The 18,715-nt window shown below is 40.7% G+C and overlaps 1 long non-coding RNA gene across 1 annotated transcript; it reads right to left on the minus strand.

Moving 5' to 3' along the window:
- Positions 1–270: 270 nt before the first annotated feature.
- On the minus strand, positions 271–18,391 carry LOC309860396. The gene is made up of 2 exons (XR_014309340.1): positions 17,850–18,391; positions 271–1,647 (listed from the first exon to the last, which is right to left on the minus strand). It is a non-coding gene; the product is annotated as an uncharacterized lncRNA (long non-coding RNA).
- Positions 18,392–18,715: the final 324 nt, after the last annotated feature.

Genomic DNA, 18,715 nt, shown 5'->3' on the forward strand with positions numbered 1-18,715 from the left:
TGATCTAAATAAATGGAGAGAAAGATCATGTTTACGAGTTAGAATAATCAACATTGTTACAGTGTTCATTCTGCTAAAATTGAGCTGTAGATTCAATGCAATCCCCAAACCCCTAGTAGGCTTTATGTATAAAATGATAACCTGATTCTAAATTGTATTTGGAAATGAAAAAGACCTAGACTAGCCAGTTATTTTGAAAAAGTAAAATGCTGATGCTGGATCATATTCATTTGCTCATGCTGCCATAACAAAATACTATAGACAGGCTGGTTTAAACAACAGAGATTTATTTTCTCAGGGTTCTGGAAGCTGGAAGTCCCAGATCCCCAATTATAGAGTCAGCCCGCTTGGTTTCTCCTGAGGCCTCTCTCCTTGGCTTGTAAACAGCCACCTTCTCACTCTGTCCTCACAAGGTCTTTACTGTGTGTGTCCGCAGTGGTCTCTTCCTTTTCTCATAAGGACACAGTAGTTTGGGGTAGGTTAGGGCTTCACCCTTATGACCTGCTTCAACTTCAGTTATCCTCTTAAAGGCTCTATTGCCAAATAAAGTCACATTAGGGGTTAAGGCTTCAACACGTGAATTTGAGGGAGACAATTCAGTCTAAAACATGGATCTCACCCCTAAAGAGTCTGAATAAATTGTCCAGGGGATCCTGGTTATAGGATGTGTAAATGCTTCCTGGGATTCTAATGAGGCTGAGAACCACTAAGTGAGGACTAAGGACTCAACCCATGGAGGGGCTGAAGTCCCAGAGACTCTTCTGGACTCTGTGAGCTCTGACTGATGGATGACATCCATTCCAGACACCTGGAAGCAGACTCTATGGTTAAGAGCCTGCTGGGAACGAGTTCTATTTCAGACATGTTCCCCCACCTTGCATGGTCCTGGGGTCCCCTGTGTAACATACGTAGCCCAATGTCAGGCCAGAGCAAAGCTCACTAAATAGAAGTCATTGGGCAGGCACCAAATTTCACATTTACTCCACTCCAAGATCCAGACTCTTCTCAGCATGCCCTAGTAACTTCCAGACTGTGAGGAAACCTAGCAGTAAATGAGAGATGAAAGCAATAATACTATTCTCATACTACGTAGTCAGGAGCTCCAGTGTTTGGGCGTTAGTGGGTTTTATTCATTTTAAAGTTCCCGTGTTTGTATGCTAACATTTTGGGGTGTATGCTAAGCCAGAGCCATTTAGTGACAATCTAGGCACCTCTTGCTACTTCCACTGCATGAACAGATGAAGATTTGTCAGTGAGAACCAGCAGGAACCACGAAGCACCCTACAGCCAATCTAACATATATGAAAGCCTTAGAAACAAACACAGTCCATTGTCACACAGTCACACAGTACACAAGTCTAGTTGCTTCCTAGGATTAAGGGGACTATGTTTAGGATTGGTGTGGCGACAACTGGCAAGAGGCACGGGAGGAGTTTCCAGCATTTGTGTCTACTTAGTCTGGGCTCCAGACTCACCCCTTGTGCTGACCCCTTTATCTTCGCTATCAGGGGAGGAACCTGAAGCCTCTTTTCTCCCACCCCCTTATCGCAGCTCTGTCCAAGTCTGGCTCTGCCTCCTCTACCCAACGAACTTTGGGCTGCTCCCTCCACAGGCTCCACCTCTGCTCACAGCTCTTGCCCTGGAGTCCTAAGGCAGGGAGGGAGAAGGACACTGCGAGGTCAGTGAGAAAGTCAGTGAGAAGAAAGGAAACCAGGGCAGGCCACCAAGCACCAGGGCCACCTCCCCAAGCTGTGGGGTCCCCACAATGCCCCTTTCTTCACCCTCCCCAGCTCAGATCTAAGGCTGCTCACACCAGAAATGGGCATGCCATTTCCACAGGGCTAGGTCCCAGACTGGTAAAGCCCACCAGGCTTTGGTTCGTAGTAAGCACAAACTTGGAGACAAGCAGTAGATTCCGTTCTGCACAGTCATTTTCCCTCTCCATCTCCCTGCCGCCTGAGGCCCCTTTCCGCAAAGGAAGGCTCACAGCAGCTGCCTGGCCAAGAGAACACATGCCGGACTATCTCTGGCTGCATTAGGGGCAGCTGCTCTTGACTGCTTAATGACCTACTCTGGGTAGTCAGGCTGCCATTACATGACATGCAGATGCTTCTTGAGACAGAGAAGGCCTACCGCTCACAAAGTGAGGTATGGGGGGAAAGTGTTGGGATATAAGAGAGTTTGACATTCAAACTTAAATCTAAAATCCTTTGACCACTTGAGAAAAAAAAAATTGCAGAAACACATAGGAAACTATTCTCTTTTGCCTTTGAAGTAAGAACGTAAACTCACTTCATTCGTTTATGCATTATATTTCTATGATAACTTCTTATCATCTTCCAAGGAAGATGCCCTTTTAGGTGCTGTCAAGAATATAAGTGTAGGGGCGCCTGGGTGGCTCAGTGGGTTAAAGCCTCTGCTTTCGGCTCAGGTCATGATCCCAGGGTCCTGGGATCGAGCCCCGCATCGGGCTCCCTGCTCCACAGAGGAGCCTGCTTTCCTTCCTCTCTCTCTCTGCCTGCCTCTCTGCCTACTTGTGATCTTTGTCTGTCAAATAAATTAAAAAAAAAAAAAAAAAAAAAAAGAATATAAGTGTAACCTGGTGTCAGCGGGAGCTCTTAGCTCTCTGAGTCAGGAAAGGTTAAGTTGAATCCTCTCTTCTTCACCCTATCCTATGAAGATCTAAATTTCCCTTAAATATACTAGCAAGTTCCAGGGGTCTTCTGTTCATTCTCCAAGTTACTGCAGTTCTGCTCCACACCTTAGGGGGCCATGAAACTCTTCTTCAGTACATACTTTCCACATGAGTTCAACTAACACAGTCTATAATAGATTTCATGAAGAAGTGGAGCGTTGAGGAAGCACTTACATTACAAAAATGCAAACAACTTTAAATGGTGTATTAGACACCCTGCTTTTGAAATACCCTCCGGGACTTTCAGGTCTGGTCAGAACGGAAGAACAGGTATTGGACTTACTCTCTCACAATAAAATACAACTGAATAAATGTAAAGCAACTGCTTTCAGACATTGAATGAAAGCGGTTAGAAGACTATGGTCCCTGAGGGAAGTGAAACATTAAGTGAGTACCACATTCAACCTGGCTCTCTGCTTGGGGACACTTTGCTTAGCATCCTGTTCATTTAACTGAGGCCCTTGAAAAGGTAGTCCTCTTTGGCCCAGGGCAAGGCCACTCAGCATGTCCTCACAAATCCTGTTAGTAAGACTTGGAAGATTAAGACTCTATCAACAAATTAGCTGCCTTTCAGAATAAAATTACCCATTACGTAAGGGAAGACAGCAAAATACAGACTCTCTACAACGGAGCATCCACAATATCTAATATATAATCCAAGCAAGTTAGTGTTTAATGAGTACCGAGTTTCAGTTTGGGAAGATGAAAAAGTTCTGGAGAAGAACAGTGGTGATGGTGGCACAACAATGTTGATGTACTTAATGCCACTGAACGGTACAGTTAAAAATAGTTAAAATGGTAAATTTTATGTTATGTCAATTTTATCACAATATTTTAAAATACCCTCTAAGTCTACTGTTTCCAGAAGGAAGAGGGACATGATGTACCCTCTTGCTTGAAACACTAAAACACCGGGATTGGGGGGGACAATAATGTGCAAATAGTGGACATCAGGCAGCACAGGACAGTAACCTTCAGAAAGGCAAAATAAAAGAGCCCTACAAGGTCTCCAATTTACTGTCCGGACAGTTTCCAGACTACAGCATTGGGAGGGGAAACCCCAGTGGAGGCCAGCAGTCTCCCTGAACTGAGAAAATGGAACAGGGAGTCAAAAGAGGCCAAGGCAATTCTGACTGAGAGGGCAGAGTATATGGAGAGAAGAGAATCATATCGAGAGTCCCAGAGATTTGCAGAGGGTCCCCTTGAGTCTTCATCTGATTACTGATCAACACATGTATATGATGTCACCAACAGAGCCTGGAGAAAGAATCACCCAAAAGGACCAGAGGGAGGGGTTCCTGGCTGGCTCAGTCAGTGGAACATGTGACTCTTGATCTCAGGGTTGTAGGTTCAAGCCCCACAGTGGGTGTAGAGATTACTTAAAAATATAATATTTTTTTGAAAAGGATCATAGGGAATAATCCTTATGCTTTACTCAGGACCAGTAATGGTTCCAAGTATCTGGACTACAAAGGTTTATAATTTACAAGGTATCAGACAGAATACCCAGAAGGTATTGCTTCAGTAATGGAAGGGGGGAAAAAAGCCCCAGTTTAAATCTACTTGAATCTCAACTAACAAAGTTTAAAAAAAAAGTATCAAACTTTTTCCAAGTAGCTTAATTATACTGCAGAACAAAGTTCAAGAATATTTATAGAAAAATATCTGCCACTAAGATAAAAATTACACTGTCCAGCATTCAATCAAAAATCACCAGACATGCAAAGAAGTAGAGAAATATGATCCATAATTATGAGAAAAATCAATCAACAAACCAGAAAAAAAGAGAGAGATGATAGAATTAGTAGACAAGGACTTTAAAACAGTTCTTATAACCATATGTTCGAGAAGGTAGAGGAAATGTTAAACACGTTAAATAGAGACAGAAATATTGAAAAGATCTAAAATTATCTTCTAGACTTGAAAATTACAATATCTGTGATGAAAATTACACTTGGTGGGATAAATAACAGATCAGACAGCGTAGGGACAAAAGTCAGTGAATTTAAGAATATAAAAATACTACTCAAAATGAAGCATAGAGAGGGGGGAAATGGGGAAAAAAGTAAATAGAATATCATCAATCTGTAAGATAAGCTAAGTAATCTAACATACCTGTAACTGGACACCACAAGAAAAGTACAAGAAGGACAAGAAAAAATATCTGAATAAATAACAGCTGAGAATTTTCTAAGTTTGATGAAACTCATAGACCTATGAGCCCAAGAAATTTAATGAGTATCTACACAGATAAATAAAAAGTACTAAAAATACTATGTGTATTGATAAATATGAAAGTGAATTTTACCCTCTATTAAAGAATCTCCTTAATAGATCATTGTTAAATCTTAAAAACTCTCACTACAGAAGAAAAAAGGAAGGAAGGAAGGAAATGGGTGGGAGGGAGTAAGAAGGCAGGGAGGGGAAATTATAACTATGTGATGTGATGACTGTGTTAACTAAACTTATTTTGGTAATCACTTTACAATATATACACATATCAAATCATTACACTGTACACCTTAAACTTAGACAATGTCATATGTCAATTGTATCTCAGTAGAATTAAGGGGGAAAGGTCATTGAGATGCACATCATTAGCCATTAAGAAAATACAAATTAAAACCACAATGAGACACGATTTCAGGCTCATTAAGATGGCTATAATAAAAAAGATGTGCAATATCAAGTGTGATGAAGACATGGAGAAGTCAGAACATTTGTTTACTGCTGGTGGGAATGTCAAATGGGATAGCCATCAGTTAGAAAATAGTCTGGAAGTTCCTCAAAAAGTTTAATATAGAGTTACTGTAAAACTGAGCGATTCCACTGCTAGGTATATGCCCAAGAGAAAAGAAAACATTTGTCCACACAAAAACTTGAACATGAACATTCATTTCAGCATTATTCATAAATGTCAAGAAGTGGAAACAGGCAAATTCTCCATCAACTGAAGAATGAATAAATAAAATGTGTATATTCATACAAAGGAATATCATTCAGCAATAAAAAGGAACAAAGTTCTGGTACATGCTACCAAATATATGAACTCTGAACTCTAAGTGAAGGAAGACAGTCATAAAAGACCACATATTGTATGACTCCATTCATATCAAATGTCCCAGAATAGACAAACCTTTAGAGACAAGAAGTAGATTAGTGGTTATAAAGGACTTAGGAGGATAGAGGGAATGAGGGTGACTCTTACAAGATATGAAGTTTATTTTGGAGATGATGAAAATATTCTAAAATTAATTATGGTGATTGTTGCACAATTCTGCATATACTAAAAAACCATGTAATTATGCACTTTAAATGGGTGAATTATATAGCATGTGAATTATCTCTCAAAGCTGCCATTAAAAAGACAGCTGTTTAAAACAAAAATAATTGCAATATCCTATAGGGTTTAAATGTATGGCAATAATAACACAAAGGCCAGGAGGGAAAAATGAAAGAATACTATTGTAAGATTCTTTTACTATGAGTAAACAGGCTTAATATTACTTGAAGGAAGTTAAAGGTGAAAATTATTAATAAACAAACCATTAAAAATTTAAAAAGAGATAGCTAATAAACCAAAATCAAAATTTTTAAAAACAGTTACTCAGAAAAGATGACAAAAAAGGAAACTGGAAATGAGAAGATACTGCAAATAGAAAACTAACAGCAACATGGTAGGTTTATACTCAACTATTCGAACAACTACATGAAGTGCAAATGACCAGGCACTCCAAATGAAGTCCCAACTTGTCAGGAGTTAAAAATGTAAGATCTGCTTATAAGAAACCTAGTTTCAGGGTGCCTGGGTGGCACAGTTGGTTAAGCTTCCAGCTGTGATTTCAGCTCATGTCATGATTTCAAGGTTGTGGGATCAAGCCCACATTGGGTTCCACACACAGCATGGAGTCGGCTTCATAGTCTCTTTTCCTCTGCCCCTTCACCAAATGTTTTCTCTCTCTCTCTCTCTCAAATAAATAAATCAGAGAGAAAGAATGAAAGAAAGAAAGAAACTTGCTTTTGAATACAAAGGAAAAAATATATAATGTAAGTTAGAAGAAAAGGGATGGGAAAAGATATTTTGCCAACAGTAACCAAAAGAAAGCTGGAGTAGCTATATTAACATTAGATGATGTAGATTTCAGATCAAAGAATATTACTGGAGATAAAAACCAGTCATTTCATAGTAATAAAGAGTCAATTCATCAAGAGGACGTGTAGTAAATATTTATGCACATAACAGCACAGCTTCAAAATATACAAAGTAAATAAAATCTGTTGGAACTTTAAGAAGAGAAAAATCCACAATTACAGTCAGGAGTTTCACACTGTAATTGGGAGAATGAATTGACAGAAAATCAGGATGTATATAAAAGGCTTGAAAAATACTACCAACCAATTTCATTTGTTGATTGATGCTTCACCTACCAACAACAGAACACACATTCTTTTTAAGTGCTCATGGAACATTTGCCATGATAGACCATATTGTGGGCCATAGAGAACTCTTAATATTTTAGGGACAGCTGGGTGGTTTAGTTGGTTAAATATCTGACTCTTGGTTTTGCCTCAGGTCGTGATCTCAGGGTCCTGGACTAAAGACGTACAGCTGGCTCTGAGCTCAGTAGATAGTCTGCTTGAGGATTCTCTCTCTCTCCATCTCCCTTAGCCCCTCTCCCCATGCCTCTCAGATAAATAAATCTTTTTAAAAACTCTTAATATTTTAAAAGGATTCAAATCATACAACGTTTATTCTCTGACTCTTGGTATTAAATTAGAAATCAATAACAGAAAGATAGCTTTTAAAAAACCCAAATATTTTGGAAACTAAATAATATATTTTTAAATAATGCATAGATAAAAGAGAAAATGAAAATCAAAATTAAAAAATATTTTGAACTGAATAAAAGTGAAAATGCATTACATTATAGGGCTTAATGATGAATTCTACCAAACATTTATGAAAGAAATAGTACCAGTTCTACACAAAGTCTTTCAGAAAATCAAAGAGAGAGTACTTCTGAACCCATTATATGAGGTAAATATTATCCCATATCACAAATAGGGAGAGACATTATGAAAAAAAATATTATATACTAATATTCCTCATAGACATAAATGGAAAAATTCCAAAACAAGTCAGAAAATTTAATTCAACAATAATACAAAAAGGAGATTTATCCCAGGAAAATAAGGTTGACTTAACATTTCAAAACCAATCAATATGGGTGCCTGGGTGGCTCAGTGGGTTAAGCTCCTGCCTTCGGCTCAGGTCATGATCTCAGGGTCTTGAGATCCAGTCCCGCATTGGGCTCTCTGCTCAGCCGGAAGCCTGCTTCCCTCTCTCTCTCTCTCTCTCTGCCTGTCTCTCTGTCTAGTTGTGATCTCTCTCTGTGAAATAAATAAATAAAATCTTTTAAAAAAACAGTCAATATAATTTACCCATTAACAGTTTAAAAAGGGAAAACAATATAATCATCCAAACTGATGCAGAAAAAAAAATTTGACAAATCCAACACTGATTTCTTTCATTAATTTTAAATTGAAGTGTAACTGACATACAATATCCTATTAATTTCAGGTATTCATCACAGTGATTAAATATTTTCATAACTTACAAATGATCTCTATGATAAATCTAGTTACCACCTGTCACTATACAAAATTGTTACAATATTATTGACCATATTCCTTATACTGTACATTACACCCTCCTGACTTATTTTTTAACTGAAAGATTTTACCACTTAGTCTCCTTCACATATTTAGCCTACCCTCCAACCCCTCTCCCTTCTGGGAACTAAAAGTTTATTTCTTTTATCTATGAGTCTGTTTCTGTTTTGTTTTGTTTGTTCATTTGTTTTTTTAGATTTCATATATAAGCGAAATAATACAGTATTTGTCTTTATCGACTTACTTCACTTAATGTAATATACTCTAGGTCCATTCCTATGTAACAAAAGGCAAATTTTCATTGTTCTGTATGGCTGAGTATATATATTCCACATCTTTATTCATGCTTCCATTAATGGACACAAGTTGCTTCCATATCTTGACTATTGTTATTAATGCTATAAAGAACACAGGGGTGTGTGTATCTCTTCAAATTGGTGTTTTTATTTTCTTCAGATAAATATCCAAAAGTGGAATTGCTGGGTCATATGGTAATCCTATTTTTAATTTTTTGAGAAGACTCCCTACTGTTTTCCATAGTGGCTGCACCAATTTACATTCCCACCAACAGTGTATAATGGTCCCCTTTTCTCCATGTTCTCCAACACTTATTTTTTGTCTTTTTTATCATAGTCAGTCTGACAGGTATGAGGTGGTATCTCACTGTGGCTGTGGCACCCTTTGATTTGCATTTGCCTAATAATTAGTGATGACTATCTTTGTTGTGTACGCTGGCCATTTGTTTGTATTCTTAGGGGTTTGGGGAATGTCTAGTCAAAAATGTCTGCACATTTTAAAATCTTTTTAAATATTAAGTTGTGTGAATTCGTTATATATTTGGGATATTAATCATGATTTGATGATTTGCAAATACCCTCTCCTATTCAGTAGGTTGCCTTTTCATTTTGTTGGTGGTTTCCTTGGTTGTGCAAAAGCTTTTTAGTTTGATGTAGTTCCATTTATTTTAGGTTTTTTTTCCCTTGTCGAGGAGACTGGTCGGAAAAAATACTGCTAAGATTGACATCAGAGAGCTTACTGCTTATGTTTCTTTCTAGAAGTTTTATGGGTTTATGTAAGTATTTAATTCATTTCCAATATATTTTTGTATATAGTGTAAGATAGTGGTCCAGTTTTCCCAACACATTTATTGAAGAAACTGTCTTTCCCTCACTGTATATTCTTGCTTCCTTTATCATAAATTGAGCATCTATGTAAAGTTTTTTTTCTGGGCTGTCTATTCTATTCCATTAATCTATGTGTCTGTTTTTGTGCCAGCACCATATTATTTTGATTACTATAGCTTTATTGTATAGTTTGAAGTCAGGGAGCATAAGAGCTCCAGCTTCATTCTTCCTTCTCGAGATTGTTTTGGCTATTCAGGGTTTTTGAGGTTCTATACAAATTTTAAGTTTATTTGTTCTACTTCTATGAAAAATGCCATTGGTATTTTGAGGGGGATTCCGCTGAATCTGTAGATTGCTTTGAACAGTATGGATATTAATATTAATAATACTAGTCATTCCAATCTATAAGCACAGTGCATCTTTACATTTGTTTGTGTCACCTTCAATTTCTTTCATTAGTATCTTATAATTTTCAGAGTACAAGTCTTTCACCTCCTTGGTTATATTTAGTCCTAGGTATTTTATTCTTTTTCAAGCAATTGTAAAAGGGATTGTCTTAATTTCCCTTTTTGATAGCTCATTATTAGTGTACAGAAATGCAGCCAACTTCTGTATGCTAATTTTGTATCTTCTGATTTTCTGAATTCATTTATTAGTTCTAGAATTTTTTTGGTAGAGTCTTTAGGATTTTCTATATACAGTACTATGTCATCTGCAAACAGGAAATTTTACTTTTTCCTTTCCAATTTATATGACTTTGATTTCTTTTTCTTGCTTAATTGCTGTGGCTAGGATTTCCAATACTGTATTGAATACCAGTGGCAAGAACAGGCAACTTTTCTTGTTGCTGATCTTAGAGAAAAAGCTTGCAGATTTCCCACTGAGTATGATGTTGTCTATGGGTTTGTCATATACTGCCTCCATTAGGTTGAGATACATTCCTTCTAACCTCCTTTTATTCAATTTTTATCATAAACGAATGTTGAACTTTGTCAAATGCTTTTTCTGCAGCTATTGAGATAATCATATGATTTTGATCTTTCATTTTATTAAGTTAGTGTATCAAATTGATTGATTTGCAGATATTGGACCATCCTTGCATGCCTGGAATAAATCCCATTTAATCACAGAGTATATATAATCTTTTTTTTTTTTAAGATTTTATTTTTATTTGTTTATTTATCTCTCCTGAAGAGAGATCGATCACAGGTAGGCAGAGAGGCAGGCAGAGAAAGAGGGAGAAGCAGGCTCCCCGCTGAGCAGAGAGCCTGATGTGGGGCTCAAACCTAGGACCCTGAGATCCTGACCTGAGCTGAAGGCAGAGGCTTTAACCCACTGAACCACCCAGGTGCCCCCATACATAATCCTTTTAATGTACTGTTGAATTTTGTTACTAATATTTTGTTGTGGATTTTTGCATCTATCTTCATCAGGGATACTGGCCTGTAATTTTCTTTTTGCATAGTGTGTTTGTCTGACTCTGGTATTTCTGATTTAAAAAAAGCTTCAGTGAACTAAATATAAATAAACTTCCTCAATCTAATAAAGGGCATCTCTAAAAAAACTACAGTTAGCATTTTAACTAGTAGTAATACTGAGTGCATTTGGCATAAGATGAGGAATAGGTAAAGCTGCCTGCTCTCATCACTTCTATTCAGTATTGTACTGTATTGTTTAAAGTTCAATGAGACAAAACGTAAAAGAAATCCAGAGTAGAAGGGAAGAATTAAAACTGTCTTTATTCTCTAACAATATGCTTAACTATGAAAACTCTTCAGTCTATAAAAGAAAAGCTACTAGAATAGGTGGGTTTTGCAAGTTTGCATAATGTAAAATAAATATACAAATATCACTTGTATTTCAATATCCTAGTTATAAACAATCAGAAATTTTTAAAAAAGGTTTTATTTATTTATTTGACAGAGAGAAAGATCACAAGTAGGCAGAGAAGCAGGCAGAGAGAGAGGGGGAAGCAGGCTCCCTGCTGAGCAGACAGCCCGATGTGGGGCTTGATCCCAAGACTCTGAGATCATGGCTAGAGCCAAAGACAGAGACTTAAACTACTGAGACACCCAGGCACCCCAAATAATCAGAAGTTGACATTAAAATAAAAATCATCACCAACAGCATCAGAAATAGAAAATAGTTGCATATACTTGACATAATATATGCAAGATCTCTACTCTGAAAACTGCAAAACATCCCTGAGAGAAATTAAAGAGAACTTGAATAAATAGAGAGATGTACCATATTCATGGAATGAAAATTCAACATTGTAAAAATGTCAAGTCTCCCCGAATTGATACATGGGTTTCATGCAATCCATGCTAAAATCCAAGCAGGCTATTTTTGTAGAAATTAATGAATTGATTCTAAAAAGAGTTATAAGCCAACTAGAGAAAAACATGCACTGAAGAAGGTATGGGTCCAATCCAAGATAGCACTAAAGGTAATCTAGGATGGAAGCTGGACAAGAGCCTGAGAAAATAGGCTAAAGATATATAATGGAAGAAGAGAGGAGCAAAAAAAAAAAAAAAAAAGGAAACCAAATTTTTCAGAAAAAAAAACAAAAAGAGCCTGGCCTAATTAGAAGTCAGTGGGTTCCCACTCACAGATAAGATGAAAATAGAACAGGGAGATATCAAGGATTCAGTGAAGTTCTCTTCCCAAAAACACGAGTGGCATAAGGGTTGTAGCACTGCAACCATGGAGAAAGTCATGTAACCATGGGATGCCACTGTGTGGCCTCGTGAGGTAGTCCAAAGGGGACCCTCACTGCAGCTGTGGTGTAGGTGCTTGCAGCAGGTGAACTGGGAATTCCAAGGACTTTGCAGTCTACATGAGTGGAAGTGTTGTTAGTGTGTGGGAAGCTGTTTCGGCTGAAGGGGAAGTGCCCAGGAGATGAATGGCTTGAGCAGAGTCCTGGCCTATGAGGTACAAATCCTGACTCAGACATTGTCCAGCCTTGTGCTCATGGTGAAGTTATTTAACACCCTTTATATTTGTTTCCTCTTTTAGAAAATGGGGGCAAAAGTGATCTCTACTTTGTAGGGTATAGTTGGAGAAATTAAAGGCTGTGATGTTTGTGATCAGTGCAGTAGCCAGAACATTTTACTACACTTGAGAAATGGTCATTTGTAAAAGGAAGGGAGACAGTGAAGGGCAGAGCCTGTGTTGGGGGATTGTGAGGAAGGGGTGATGGGGGTTGGGGGCATTAGACTTGGAGGCCACCACAGCCAATTTGGGGCATGTGGCTCTTATTCTGTGACTGCAGTGGTTTTAAAATGTTTATTGAGCAGCTACTATGTGTGAGGCACACTCATTTAATTTTGGTTGTACGAATATGAATCCAAGGTTCTAAGAAATTAAACAATTGATCAAGGCCACACTACTAAAGCATTCAGGGAGCAGGGCGTGGCACTATGAAAGGGGAGCCCTGGAAGACAGCTGGCGGTTGCAGGTCAGGAGCTGGTTTGGGCCACAGGTGTGAGAAGTGAGAATGAGGCTGATGACCTGGGGTGGCGGCTGGTAGTGAATGAAGGAGCTCAGGCCCAGGATACATAAGCCCACTGCTACACCTGCAACCCTGCTCGGCAGATCCACTGAAGGTCTGTGGGGCCCAACTGGGTCCGGAACCTCAAGTGACTAGGGGAGAATGGGAGTTGGCAGGGGTGTCAAGGGTAGAAGCAGACAGTGTTAGGAGCCTGATAAAATACAGTTCAAATTGCATCAGAAATGCCTGTGGCCTGCCTCATGGCCAGTCTCTTGTTAGTCCAAGCCCCCGCTTAGGACTGATATTTAATGAGAGCCGGACAGCAAGCTATATTGTCTGCCAAATGTTGAAATACCTCCACACTGGTCATCTCAAGCCCAAGTCCCAACCAGTGCCCGGTCTCTTACAGGGACCTCCTACCACTACACAGTTCACCAGAACAAGGGGAACGATGACTGTCTTGCTTTCCTTAAACACCCAGCAGGTCCTCCCTTGGCCAGCTTTGTTCTTGCTTTAGTTCTGCCTGCACTGCCCAGCCCTTCTCCCTCACCTCCTTCCGTTCTTTGCCTGGCTCCTTCAGGGTTCCGCCCAAATGTTCTCTTCCCTGGCCCCTCTAAATTTGACCCCTAGCCTCCCATACACACCACTTCATCCCTTTCCTGGCTCTATTCCTCACTGGTCTACCACTGACATACCGTATGTATTTACTGTCATGGTTAATGCCAGTCTCCCCTACCAGAACGACAGGGCTCTCATCCTCCTGTTCCCTGTAGTATCTCTTGCGCTCACAACAATGCCTGCACCTGCTAGATATTCAATGAGGATCTGACGAATGGCTGAATGAACCAAGGAATAGTGGATGTGCTGTGGTTCAGCAGCTCATCAGTGACCAGGGCCATGATTACTTCCAGAAAGCACTGAAACTTCTTGGGAGAAGGCAGAAGGGCAGACAAGGCCTTTGTCCCCCAGGAGAGCTCCCTAGTGGGACAAGGAAGAGGGAAGGGTGGAGACGTAGGCTCAGCAGTCTCACAAAGGCCCAGGACGCAGGGTGTGATGGCTGTGTCTCTCACGGGGAAGGCTTGTAGCAAGGGCTGTGCCATGGCTTTCCGAAGGTCTTGGCCAATTAAGAGGTTGTGGTAGTTTTGAAACTGGAAGCAAAAGCAGCGTGGCCTCCAATGAGGCCCCAGTCAAAGCTGGAGTCCTGCTGGCGCTGGGGCAGCGGCCAGCGTCTGGACGCACAATGTCGATCTGTTCAATTGCTTTCTTTTTTTGGAGGCGGCTGGCTCACCCCGCTGGAATGGGGTGGCACTTCGGGACATGAAGCTTGGAGCTGGTGGCAGATTTCTTGGAACTGGTAGCAGGGAGATCTAAATTAAGACCTTTATATCACACCAAATAAATAGAAGCTGAAGTAGAGGGTTGAAGGAATTAGGCATAATGCCTTTATACATAGCTTTTGAAACATGGAGGGGGAAAAAGTTAGAAAACAGAATGGTGTTTATTCACTCAAGTCCCAAGGTATTTGCTGGAAACAATGACACCTCTGTCTGACACAAAAGCACATGTTAGAAAGAGCAAGCCTTTCACTTTGAAGTGTCCTGCCACACACAGAAGCCTGGGTAACGAATGCCAACGGCTTTGCTGTTCGGGCTCTCGAAGCAAGACTGAGGGCTGGCCCAATTTCAAGCCTTCTCCTGTCTCCGGGGAGGTAAGATGAGTCGCCTCTGGCTGGGGGTCGTCCACGCAGTTGTTTCTTGCCTGGCACCCCGGAAGCACACCTGCCGCGGGTTCACCCCCAAGCTCCGGGGGCGGGGCCTCACCAGGGGCAGCAAGGGGACCTTCCCTGTCTTTCTTTGCAGAGGAGGCCCCGCAGGGGCCGGGTGTGCTGGGCACAGGGGCCACTGGGAGGTGCTGAGAAGGGTAAGAGGAAACTCCACCACACGCTTTGGCCTCTGTCTCTGGGCCTGTGGGCCCCAGGTGTTGTGGCGAGCAGTCTTCTCTCCAGGATGGGGGTGAGAGCAGCCCAGCATGGGGCCCAGGACGGGCAGACAGGAGGCACTTTAGCAGTGAGAATGAGGACCTCACCAAACAGAGCAGTGTGAAGGAATTTGCTCAGCAGAAATCATGTATTAAAATCCCGTAATTACTGTGTCAAATGTGAACTTAAAGAGCACCTTCAGTGCCACTAGACCAGCTGTTTCTCCTACAGACAAAACTCTGGCCTTCCCAGCTTCTCCAGGGGCGGAGGGCTGTAGGGACCGGAAGCCTTGATATGTAGCATTCGCCAATTTCTACAGTGGCGATACTCCCAGCACAAGAGAGTTTGGAAGAGATGCACAGAATCCCATGACGCAGTATTTCCACCACACGGATTCTATATACATCACTAACCCCCAAAATATAAACTATAGCTACAGGAAGGAATTACCTTTGCCTTTTATATAACAACTCTAAGTTTATACATTCAGTTTTCAGTAGTTGTGCTGAACAGCCAGCTCACAAAATCCCTGAAAATTAACAACTGGCTCCTGCTAGCTGGGCCAGTGGAAGCTGAAGCCAGCGTCCCAGACCTCCCCCGCCGGCCAAGGAAGATGGCAAAACGAGAGAATGGTCTCCCTTGCCAGTACCAGGCAACTCCAGGACAATTTGCCCTACCTTCCTAGCAAGGTGTACTCTTTGGTTTTCTCTTGATTCGGCAGCAGTTACAAATTTGGCATCAGGCTCATACCCCCTACTACCCTGCAGAGCGGCTTCCTGAAGAACCTTGGGCTGGCTGTGTTCACAGCGGGGAGTTGGAAGGAGTCAGCAACCCAAGCAGGGAGCACCTGTTCTGTGGAGGGGGGTGTGTGGGTCAGTCTCAGGCTTCATCTTAACAGTCATGAGGGCCACGTGTACAGGTGTGTGATGAGCCTTTCCAGGAGCTTGGCCCAGAGACCATAATAATCACTAGGCCTCCTGGGCTCAGGTTTATTATTATTTAGTTGTTTTTCTTGTGCTCTTGGTTAGTTTTATTGAAAATAACTACAAGAAAGTGCACACATTTTAAAATATACCACTCCCTGAATTTTCCAAATGATCCGTTCAGGAAAGCGTCACTCAGCTGAAGCGATCCATTTCCAGAGCCCTGGTGGACAACCTCGTGCCCTTCCCGTCAGCAGCATCACCTCAGAAGTGACCGTGACTCTGGCCTATCCCACTTTGCTTTCTTGTTTTTGAAATTCACATATAGGGAATCCTATATGGACAATTTGTCCATTTTGGGTTGTCTGTAGAGTTCCAGTTGCTCCTCATCTTCATTAACACTTGGTAGTGTCAGTCCTCTTTAGATTAGCCATCCTGGCAGGGATCTAACAGTAGCTCATTCCAGTTTTCACACCTCCCTGATGATGGATATTGAATAAATTTGTCTATTAAAATGCTTGTTAACTATCTGGATATTTGTGAAGTGGCCAAATTACTTGCTCATTTCTAAACACGTTGTCTTTTTATTGATATGTGACATTTTTATGTTCTAGGTCCTTCATTGGATTTTTCCACTTCATAGCTTGACTTCTCTCTTAAAGGTAATTTGATAATGAGTTAACTGTAATGACATTCAGTTTATCATTTTTTTACCCAGATGATGTTTTTTGTGTCCCAATAAATCTTTGCCTAGTCTAAGGCCGGGAGATTGTCTGTTTTCTTCAGAAGCCTGATTATTTTACTTTCCACACTTAGGATCATGATCCATTTGGAGTTCATGTTTATGTATGGTATGAGGTCAAGGTTCACTTTTTTCCATATGTACAGAAATTATTTTTTCTGATTAATGGTCGTCTCATTAGGATTTTGCAGTTTCCAAGTGTTAATTCCTGCGTTTTTGCTAAGTATTTTATCTTTCCCCCCTTTTTAGAGACAGTGTGCAATGTGCGCAGTGAGGAGAGGGGCTGTCAAGGAAAAGGGAGAGAGAATCTTAAGCAGTCTCCATGCCCAGTTGCGGAGCTCAGTCTCATGACCCTGAGAACATGACCTAAGCTGAAATCAAGAGACAGACACAACCAACTGAGCCTCCAGGGTACCCCCCTTTTTTTTCACTCTTAAAGGGAAAATAGGGAGAGACAGTATAATCTGGAGGCAATGACAAAGTGAATAAGCACAGTTCTTACCCCCAAACAGGAAGTCAGGATCACACACCATCTCCACTAGGATTAACCCTGCCTGGACCCCTCCTATGCTCCAGTACAAATACCCCCAGTGAGCCAACCATAGAGCTTTGGTCCTCAGCCTCAATAGACTGGATGGCTGCCTCAAGACTGCTCATCCAGGTCATCTGTGGTGAAACCCACAGGTTAAATTATCCTTTGCTGTATCATCACAATGCCCACAGTCATCTTAGGGAGATTTCAGGAACAAAGCTGTATTGTTCAAATTAACGTTGAGGTGAATTGATTTCTTCTGCTCTCTTGTCCACTTGATCACATTCCAAAGTCTGGGCTACACTGAGGAACTTTACTTCCTAATCTAACAAAGCCCTTCTTGTAAGACCACCAAACTCTTTCCCTATGCTATTTTCAGGCCCTCTTTTTTTAAAAGGATTTTATTTATTTGAGAGAACACAAGCGGGGGTGGGGATGCAGAGGGAGAAGCAGGCTCCCTGCTGAGCAGAGAGCCTGACATGGGGCAATTCCAGAACCCTGGACCATGATCTGAGCCGAAGGCAGAGGCTTAACCAACCGAGCCACCCAGGCACCCCTCTAGGCCCTAATCTTAGCAACAGTTACTAGCTTCCTTTTATCAAGGATTTGTTAGGCACTATGCTAAACACTTTAGGAGATTATTAATATTATTATTAATCATATACCTACTACTTCAAAGCCCTTCTTACCATCAGGAATCACACCATATAGTGTCTGTTCAGCTGGGAAACAAGTTTCAGAGTCCTGGTTTCTTGTTCACTGTTGTATCAAAACAAATAGCCCAGTGCCCCACAACTGGATATACTCAATACACGCTCATTTTCATTGGCTTCCAGGCCTTGCCATTCCATCCTTCTCAGCAAACCACTTAAGGTATAGGACTACCTGAAGGGAGACTCCCCTCTCAGATCCTTGGCAGAACAAAGAGGAGAAAATAAAAAGGGATTAGACGTGACTGATGATTAACTATTTTTACAATTTTTCTTTTAATATAGTTTGATTAAAACTTAGCATACCTAAATGTATTTCCTATTTCTTTCATAAAGGACCATATTGGAGATGTTTTTGGTCCTCATTCTGACCAACTTTACTGTCTAATTTTTATCGGCCTCATCACTAAGTATCTCTTATGGTAGGAGGAGTTTCCACATTTGCTACTATCCCATCTGCCAGGTTCTTTTTTTTTTTTTTTTAAGATTTTATTTATTTGACAGAGAGAGAGAGAGAGAGAGAGAGAGAGAGAAACATAAGCTTGGTGGGGGGATTGGGGGAAAGAGAAGCAGACTTCCCACAGAGCAGGTAACCCAATGTAGGGCTCAATTCCAGGACACTGAGATCATGACCTGAGCTGAAGGCAGACCCTTAATGACTGAGCCCCCCCAGGCACCCCTGCCAGTTTCTTTTAATCCATGTCTTCAGAGAGAGTTAATTGATTGAAAAACTACCTAAAATAGCTTCACTGCCGTGGTGTGAACACTTTTGCCCACATGCCTCCACTACAGTCTTAGAAATTACTTTAAAAATGTAGTAACATTTTGCATTGCTAGGGCACCAT

This window comes from Mustela nivalis (genome assembly GCF_964662115.1).
Source record: "Mustela nivalis genome assembly, chromosome: 1".
Taxonomy (NCBI): Eukaryota; Metazoa; Chordata; class Mammalia; order Carnivora; family Mustelidae; genus Mustela; species Mustela nivalis.